The sequence below is a fragment of the Vespa crabro genome, chromosome 6 (assembly GCF_910589235.1).
Source record: "Vespa crabro chromosome 6, iyVesCrab1.2, whole genome shotgun sequence".
In the NCBI taxonomy this organism is placed as follows: Eukaryota; Metazoa; Arthropoda; class Insecta; order Hymenoptera; family Vespidae; genus Vespa; species Vespa crabro.
This window is the reverse complement of record NC_060960.1, coordinates 7,734,273-7,744,338: the sequence shown is the minus strand read 5'-3', so window position 1 is coordinate 7,744,338 and position 10,066 is coordinate 7,734,273. Positions and strand designations below refer to the sequence as shown.

The following is a 10,066-nucleotide window of genomic DNA, read 5'->3' as shown; positions in this document are numbered from 1 at the left end:
TGCACCACCTCCTCGCTTCATCCTCCAACGACGCATGCAGCGGTCCCTGTAAATTTAGACGGTGTCGTTTCCACATCCTGTTTCACTGTTTTCCACCAAATAATTTCAGCTTCATTCTTCATTTAGCTTGGCACAAACTGCCGCAAACAACCGCCGTGGTGCACGGTAAAGAGAACGGGGAAGGTGGTTAGGGGTGGTTAAGGGTGGAAAAGGGGGTGGGGATAGCCAAGTCGTCCGGAGTCCGCCCGCACCAGCCGCATTTATATTAAAATACTAAGAAAAACTTCCTACGCCGTCACCACTCCGCCACCAACTTCCCTCTTTCGACCGTCTCCACCCCCTAGGAATCGTTAATTTTCTGCTTCCATTCGCTTCTCGTAAATCCCCGTGCCCCGGCGCGCACGCGAAAATAATACGAGAAGGAAATGTTGACCATTATTTTCAGAGTTCGCAACGCCTTCATTAAAAATTATGATTTCGAGTTGAACGAGAACGGCTCTGTACGCGACACGGATACGTCCGCCCGATTTCATCCCTCGCGCAATCCCTTACCATACCTACGTCAGAATTGAAGAATTATTATTGGCGCGAGTTAGGGTGAATACACCGATTTACGCGTTTCTCTTTTTATCAATGATCCATCCGTTTTTTTGTCTTCTTTTTGTTTTTTCTTCTTCTACAATACTCTCCATCTTTTCTTGAGTTTGACGTTTAATAACATTGTTTTCTATATGAATAATACATAAAAAAGAAAAAAAAAAAAATTAAAAGTACGCAAGCATATACTTTCATTTATTTTTTCTTTTTATATCCTTTCAAGGAAACATCATAATGATTAGCCCTTTGGTCACCCAGTACGATGAAATTGAGCTTTCGTGGGATTCAACCGGTGCATCATTAAGAGACCCCCTACATGCGGAACTTTTCCTATTCTATAGGCTAAAAGGAAGCATGGATATTCCTTCATAACGAAGGGTAGATCCTACATCTATCGATCGAAAATAAATTTTTCTTTGTCTTGCGTGTCATCGTATATCTAACAACGAGCGAATTATTATTTCGAAATGAAAAATGTCAAAAAGATATATCTTAATTCGAAATAAAACAACGATATACAACAATAATAATAATTACTTATTGTTCACGTCAAAACAATTTTCAAGCATTTTTAAACACGAACGAGTTTGCCACATAGGCATAGTTACTTTCTTGACACCGTATATAATCGATGTGGTAAACCACCGACAACTTCAGGAGAGGTAGCAGTGGAGGGATCACGCTACATTACGTTCCATTATCTCACATTCGCTTTTTCAAAGAGGACATAAGAGCGCAGGACCGTACACAAAGGTACGTACCGCCCGAGGAATTAAAACTCGTTCCATCCTCTTCTACGTTCTTTCTCTTTCTATCACTCTTTACATCCCCCCCCTCCGCCCAACCACCACTACACCCCCACCGCCCAACCTATCCAACCCCACAAGTCCCCCTCTTTCACTTCGCTAACGTTCCTTGGACTTTCGTACATTCATCCACGAGCGTGAACCACCTACGCGCATCCGTTCGTCCTCGGATCTACCTACCGCCGCGGTTAACCGAGAATAAAGACGCTCCGGTGACAAAAGGAGCGTCTCTGAAGAGACAACAAAATATGATAAATGATCTGCGAAAAGAAAGAAAGAAAGAAAAAAAAAAAAAGAGGAAAAGAAAAAATACAAGATATTAAGAGGGAGGTTAGGGAGAAAGGAGTCGCTTTTAGTTCCGTGTTTGCGACCGACTTTGTATTTGGATTATACGGAAGAGAGAAAGCGCGCGCGCGCGCGCGCGCGAGAGAGAGAGAGAGAGAGAGAGAGAGAGACAGACAGAAAGGATTAGATGGATTTTCATAATTACGATCGTAAAACAATTCTCGTTTTTAAACGTACGATTGAACGTAACTCTTAATAGATGATAGTTTTTTTTTGAAAAATCATTTTTCAAATAAGATATAGCGATGCATTGGATTTATAATATTACATTACGATCATTTATTTCCCTTTGAAATTTCTCTCCTTCGTCGTTTCTTCGTATATCGAAAAATTCTTGTTGGCTATTACATTGAGGAAAAAAGAAAGAAGGAAGAACACAAAAAAAAAAAAAAAATAAAAAAAATAAAAAAACAAAATAGAAAAAAAAGCTATTACTTTTTGAAGGTAAAAAAAAAAAGAAATGAGAGAATAGATAACTATATATAGGTATCGGACGAAAGAGAGAAGAAGGTTTATCATGAAGTTTCATTATGAAGTACGAAGGTTCACGAAGGTTCATCTCGTCTAGGCGTTCGCTCGGTTTTACTTGAAAGTAAATGTCGAAGGTATCCGTTATCAAGGACCATGAGAAAAATTGAGTAGAATGCTTAAAGGTATTCCCTTCCTCCCTTCGCTATTCCCTATCCAGAGAAAATCCTCTCCCTTTTGGTTGAACCTTACTTCTTTGTGAAAGAAATTCTTACTCCCTACGCCAATGGCTCTCTCCTCCTCTCTCCCCCTCCTCTCTCTCTTTCTCTCTCTCTCTCTCTCTTACAGCTTTTTATGGGGAACCAATAATGAACTTTTTTTCGGTATAAAACTTGATTTGTAGCTCTCTCTCTCTCTCTCTCTCTCTCTTGCTTTTGCTCTTTCTTTTTTCTTACTTTCAAGTAAACGCGTAACCATCGTCGTGTCCTCTCATCGTCGCGGTAGGGCGAAAAATGTCTCGTTTTCGCCTAGCTGATATCACTCGCGGCATTGCTCATTACTCACAGCGTCTTATCGCCTTTTACCCCCCATCGAGAGGCATCGTCGTGTCGGCTCCTTTCTGTATGTCCTTCCTTCTTCTACCACAAACCCACCTCTTTTACTTCCCTCTGACCTCTCATACTACTTCCCGCTCATCTCATTTTTTCCCTACTCTCTTTCTCCTTCTCACCCTCTATTTCTCTCTCTCTCTCTTTCTCTTTCTCTCTTTCTCCCTTTCTCTCTTTTAAACTCTTGTTTAGAGCTCTCTCTCCATCGAGATTACATGCGACGATCGCGAACGAATTTTATTTCCCTTAGTCGTACCGAATTTCTCATTCCTTGTCACGTATCTACTTCGATAAGAGAGAACGAAAGTTTCGGCTGATTCTACTTACGCGTAGAATTTTATGCGAGTCTATCAACAAGAAGGAAATCATTTTAAAAATCTTTTATATTAGACATATTTTTTTTTTCCTTTTTTTTATTTTTTTATTTTTCTTCTTTTTTTTTCTTTTATAGAGAGATACGAATAAATCAATATTTTCAGGATGATAAACAGGTATTACCTCGAATCAACTGATATTTCCAATCGTTTAAAATCAATCGTATGTTAAACGCGCGCTGATGGTTCGTGATAATACGTGCGATATATCTCTTAATATTTCTCTATTTTTCGTTTGTATATTTTCCGATGTAATTTTCCGATATAGCCGAGAGGAGACCTGCCGATCGATTAAGTTTTCGAATAAAAATTTTTAATCTCGAGATAGAACAGATTAATCGTACGGATATTATCTAATCTGTTAAGTTAATCCTCATCTCATTAAACTGAATTGATTCTATCTAATTAACGACGAAATAAAAATAAGGAACGAAAATGTATCTAAATACGTCAGAATTCGTTTTATAAGAAGTTAACAATGTCCGATCGTTAAATGCCTCGAAGAAAATTCGATTATGTGACAACTTGGGAAAATGTACGATCGCAAATTCTTCCTTCGGTAATACGATCGCATTAATCATAGCCAGTGCAATCTCACTTTTAAGTTTTCTTCGAACTATCGAGCTTTCCCTACCATTTTCCTTATTCTCGACAGTGGAAAGCCGTGTTCACGATAGCATATAGATTCTTTATCCATCGTGTCCTTTTTTCCTTTACGAAGATAACCTTCGTTCCTTCATTCGTTCATTCGTTCATTCGTTCGTTCCTTTCTTTCTTTCTTTCTTTCTTCCTTCTTTTAGTCGAACCCCTCGATCGAGCATGTACTTCTCTTTCCGCAGATTCTTCTTTGGATTCGCAGCTTCCCTCTTAAACCACGCTACTCATTCAACTCCTATCTCTCCCCATTACCAGATTTCGTTAAAGCTCGCTTCGAATCCAGTCTCTTTCTGTCTCTCTCACTCTCTCATTCCCTCTCTTTCTCTTTCTCACTTTACTTATACTTTTATTCTTTCTCATTTCTTTTCTTACTCCTTCGGTAGATCAATAATTGATAACTTTACTCGAATCCTACCAATAGCCATTTTGTGGAATATTTTTTCAAATGTAATTATTATTCCTATAGCATTTATTTCCTCTATAATTATCAAAGGTAACAATAGTATAATATTATATTTATAGATATAGTCTCATATGATGGATGAATTATCTCTTAATCATAGGAAAGAAATAAAAAAGAAGGAAAAGAAATGAAACAAAAATAAAAAGAAAAAAATGTATTGTCGAATGATTTAAAAAATGTTATTTATTTCGATGATTTATTCATAGTGAACATTAAAAATATCATATATATATATATATATATCATTAAAACCCCTCCTCCCCTACATCATCGCGATATCATTAACGAAATCGTAAATGTAATCCCGATCGAGTACGTTGAAATTCTTTTTTGTTTTTTTTATTTTTTTTTTTTTTCTTTCGACCAGATTACCTACCGCAGTTTATATCTCGTAAAGATGGGCGCGGTAATTCCGGCTTTCTTCCGTGGGCCACACCACCGACTTCAAGATAGGAACCAATAAGTATCGAAGCTTGAGGGAAGGAGTAAAAAGGGAGTAGGAAAAGCAAGTTCTTCAGTATTTCTTATCAGCGAATTAACAGCCGTTGCTACCTCATCAGTGATAGCAGTCGTTGGCCTCCTTACTCCATCGAGCGACGATGATGAGCCAACGTCATGGGAAGTGGCAGGTGTCAATCGCTGTCTGTCTCATTCTCTGAAAAGGAGAAATTTATCCTTAAACGATTTCCATGTTATAATATCCAGATGATATCGTTTGTTAATTCGAAATTTCAACTGTAAACTGACGAATTCTGACAAATTTTTTCGATTAATAACAAAAAATTTTTCTTTTTTCTTTTTTCTTTTTCTTTTTTTTTTTCTTTTCTTTTCTTTTCTTCTCACTTGATAAGTATCATTATAATAATGGGCTTATGATAATTTCACATATGATCGTTAAGAATGAGATTTGTCGAATCTCAAATAATAGATATTGCATTTTAATATTTTCATTTAATTCGATGCCCTCAAAAAATGTAGAAATTTCAATGGACAAAGTAGATACGTAGATATAATATAAATAAAGTGATTGTGTATGCGTTTGTAATTTTCTTCTTCAAGACCTATAACTTCTCCTTTTTAATTAAAGGTACTTTCTATTCATTCCGCAGACCGCCACGCCCGCTGCAAAAGTTACGGTAGGTCATTTCGTACTTCCCGAAAATGGTTGCTCACGCGAACTGCTTTTGCTGAAATCTTCCTTCATTGAATGCCTTTAGTTCGTTTCTTTAATCGATTTTAAACATTCATATATATATATATATATATATATATATATATATATATATATATGTGTGTGTAAAAGTTTATTAATATTTATATAATCGAACATTGTCTGATAGCAAAGATTGTTCAGATTTTAATAGAAATTTGTAAGATTATTAAAAATTATATTATTTTTTTTTTTTAATAATTGATACAAAAAATTTTATGATTTATCAATGCTGACAGATTGGAAATGATTAAAATCAGTGTCGAGTCTCTATCGATCGGGATTTCTTTTTTTCTTTTTCTTTTTTTTTTTTTTTTTTTTATAATCGTCGATGTAAACTCTACAGAACTTGACATAAGAGCTAAGCAAACAGTAATATGTAAATATACGTCTTAATGCGTATATGATCGATTGTTTGCCTTGTTAAAGCATATAGTATAATCCGGTCATATTACACATTGACTTTTCGACGCCGCCGATAGGTGCATATAAACGAGTGTTATTTTCACAATTACTATACCTTACAATCTGATCTTTTTATTGACATTTGATATAGATCAAATAATAATACGAATATTATATTGAATTAAAGAATGAATAATTTTTTCTAACCATTTTCTTTCTCTTTCCTTTTTATTTCGTTTTTGTTTTCTTTTTTTTTCTTTTTTTTTTTTTTTATTCTTTCATTTTTTTCCACGAACACAACAATCTCGACACATAAAATTATTATGAACGTTATTTATTCAATAATATTTAAAATGATACGAGATAAGGTATACAAGTACGTTTTATTTTCGATCATATTTATGCCATCATTTAAAACGATGTTAAAATTGAATTAATTTAAATAAAATTCAATTCATTTATATTGACTTCTTGTAATTTAATTCTATTCTTGTAAGTAGAGTAGCCGAGGTTCAGGAAAAGCGGAATGTAAAATTGCGATGAGCAAAAAAGGATACAAAGTGAAACGTAAGCGGAAAGACAAACGCGACGGTGAAACGTCGAAGGAAAAGAAAAAGGGTAAGAACGTAACGGCGGAGCGAAGGAAGGAAAAATCCGTTAACATTAATTCCACCGTTACTATCTCTCTCTCTCTCTCTCTCTCTCTCTCTCTCTCTCTCTCTCTCTCTCTCTCTTTCTCTTACTCCTTGGAATCGGCTAAACCTTGGTCGCTTTTTACGTAGACGTAAAAAACGCGCGTAAAGGACACGGAATCGTAGGAAGCGAAGGAGAAACGAGAGAAACGAGAGAAAAAGAGAGAGAGAGAGAGAGAGAACTATCAAAAGATAGATAGAGAGAGGGAGTGAGAGATGGTCGAAGAGAAGCTAGAGGAGACGGACGCCTCCGCAAGAGTGATGGATGAACGTGGGCCGGTTTCTCGAGACGAGCTTCGCCAGACTGACATGTTTATACGAAGCCTGTTTGTAAAGGTGCCCGTAGCTTTGCTTTCGTGCCCCTCTTTTGTATATACGTCCTGGGCAAAGTGCGTTGCTTACGATTTATCCGGCGTGTACGTCTACTCTTCGAACTTCCATATATACATATGTATATGTATATATATATATATATATATATACCTACATATATATATAGGATACATATATCTACCCCATTCTCAGCGCATCTTCAACGAACGTACCTCCAGCAAACACATCGAATAGTCACCAAAAGGAGAAACGGATAAGAGGAACGCCGTATAGGGAGGTCCCATAAACGGGAAATAATATAGTTGTGTGATTAATTAAAGTTGACGTTTATCGTGACCACCTACGACGACAGCTTTCAAAACGCGAACGTCTTTCTGACAGGAGGCCTTACGACCATTGTCCCTTACATCAACCCTTCGACGAACGAACGAATATACGTTCTTCTCTAACATTCAAGAGAGTTTTTGGTCTTGATCTCTCTTATTACGTAGCATACTTTCGCTTGTATCATCACAGATAAATAGGCATAATTATTCTCGCGAAGATTAATTTTGATTTCTCTTTTAACTATTCTTTATATCATTCTCAATGAAATTGTATTATACTTTTCGTGAATAGATATTGTTATAATCGATTGTATTTAAATATTTTTCATGTATTCGAAAGAAAATATAAATATCGTCGATCACTTCTTATTATCATATATTAGATAATAAATCGTTATAAATTTGAATTGGAAAGAGAAGTCTTTTCGAGAAATCCTTTTCAAATCTTTAGAACGATAGAAAGAGGAGAAGAAGTAATCTTGAGGATGTAAAGTGAGAAAAGGTGAAAGTTAAAGAGATAGAGAGAAATAGAGAAATTGATAGAAAGAGAGAGACAGAGAAAGAAAGGCATAGAGAGAGAGAGAGAGAGAGAGAGAGCTAGAGATAGAGAAGGTGGATGCATCCACGTGATCTTGGATGCAGAATGATGCTTTCTACGGTGGTATGGGATAAGGGACGTAGCGTACGGTAGCAACCCTCCTGTGACGTATGGCGTGTCGTCACGAAGTGTCACTTAAAGTACTGGATGAGAAAACGTTCGTGAGAGAGAAAGTAAAAAGAAATATAGAGAGAAAGAGAGACGAAAAGCTGACGCCTCCTAAGACCGGCGGGAGCTGTCTGACGCCGCTGACGGCGCATTGTTGCCAGGGAAATCAGACGAAAAGGCGCGATAACTAACCGCATAATAAATGAAGTGTTCACAGTGGCGCGCGTCGCGATGCTCGCCAACGGTATAGTGAAACGTCGCCAACGTCGTTGTCGTCGTCGTCGTCGTCGTCGTAGTCGTAGTCGTTGTCGTTGTCGTCGTCATCGTTGTCGTTGTGACGGTGATACGTGAGGGATCGTCCTCGCTTTTCAGCTTCTTCTTTCGAACATACCAAATCCTCTTCTTACTCCTTCCTTTCTCTTTTACTTTCTTCTTTTCCTTCATCTTCTCTTTTTCACCGTTCGTTCGTTCGTTCCTTCGTACGATTTTGGAGAAAATTTTGTCACAGGGCAAGAAAGAAAGGATACATTTTGACGATTAGAAAATCATCATTGTAAATATTTTTCAGATAAGACAAATAATTATATATTATACGTATAACGTGAAATTTTTACTATGACTTCTCCTTTCGACAAAAAAAAAAAAGGAAAGAGAAAAAGAAAAAGCATCAAGAAGAAAACATCGAATTGATTTATTTTTATTAAACTTAACGCATTTACAATAATCAAGTATTTAATGATTAAATTGTTTCATAATAAATAACTCGATATAATATGTCGATGAAAATAAAATTTATAATACCTATTACAACGAAGTATTATATATATATATATATATATATATATATATTTTCATAAATCAAATGCAAACGATTAAAATATTTTCAGCAAAATTTCGGAACCAACGAGGGAATCTTCTTCTTTCGTAAGTATCGCGTGAAAGAATAGCGAACGGGTAATGGTGGTTCGGGGATTGAATTTTGAGGGAGGAAGCGAAACGCGGTGGAGAGGCGCCAAAAAGAGTTTGAAACTGCGCGGGCGCCCCTATATTATAAATATCAGGCATGAAAGATGGCGCAGACAGCAGCAGGGAGGCCGCTATGCTGGGGACGCCTGGGTAAAGGAGTGGAACAGAACCGGAATTAGCATAATCAGAATAATTTCCACCAGCTGACAGCGCCCTCATTCTTTTTCCTGCGACGCGATTCTTCCGCTGCTTTATTTCCCGTTGTTTTCCGCCTTCCGCTCCTTTCCTCTCACTCCTCGTTCCCAACTTTCTCTCTCTCTCTCTCTCGATCTTTCTTTCTCTCTCTCTTTGTCTCTTTTAACCCCCACCCTTTTACTTCGGACTTTCTCGCTTTTCTGTAAGCTCTTTCGTAAACCACATTCGGTGCATTCCATTTCGACTGGAAGAAGAAACACACGACTCATTCGCCATCTATTTTATTCAGTGAAATAACACAGGAAGTCCTAGCCCCTTTTCCAGGGTCGCGCTAAGGGTGATCGTCTATTCGACGGAAACGAATTATTCGTGGGTGGTTAGGCGAATCCGTAAGACTTGGGCTACTTGTTGCTAAACACGATCTTATCCATTTAGAGTTTCTAAATCGGGGATAATAAATATTACGTACGAGATATCTAATCCATGTACAATCATTTTTTTTCTTTTTTTCTTTTATATTATCTCATACACATGGATTGATTTTGTTGATGTACCTGTAATCGTTTGATACGATTCAAATTATTATCATTAGAAAAAAATCTAATGTTAATGATAATAAAATAATGATAATGATACTAAATACTTTTCCAAATGGATTTTAATCAATGAAATGCAATTGAGTTGGTTAAGAAAGGAATGATTGCAAATGATTTTCTATTTGCAAGTTCCATGTTAGATATTTCAAAAGATGAGAGACAGACGAGGCATGTACTTTGAAAGTAATGCTTGCATAAGATAGCAAGTTGGAAAAGAGAGAAAGAATAAAGATGGGAAATTTCGGGTAGAGGATGTCGTTTTACCGAGTAGAAGCGAGTATAGCGAGAATTTAATGCCAGCGATTTGTTAGATCGATTT

At 36.7% G+C, this 10,066-nt stretch overlaps 1 long non-coding RNA gene across 1 annotated transcript in view; it reads left to right on the top strand.

The window, feature by feature from the left end:
• Window positions 1-5,069, top strand: part of LOC124424980 — a 58,663-nt gene extending 53,594 nt beyond the window's left edge. The window contains exons 2-3 of the long non-coding RNA XR_006942398.1: window positions 821-1,350; window positions 4,686-5,069. This is a non-coding gene — a long non-coding RNA (uncharacterized LOC124424980). The remainder of the gene's footprint in view (window positions 1-820; window positions 1,351-4,685) is intronic.
• The last annotated feature ends 4,997 nt before the right edge of the window (window positions 5,070-10,066 follow it).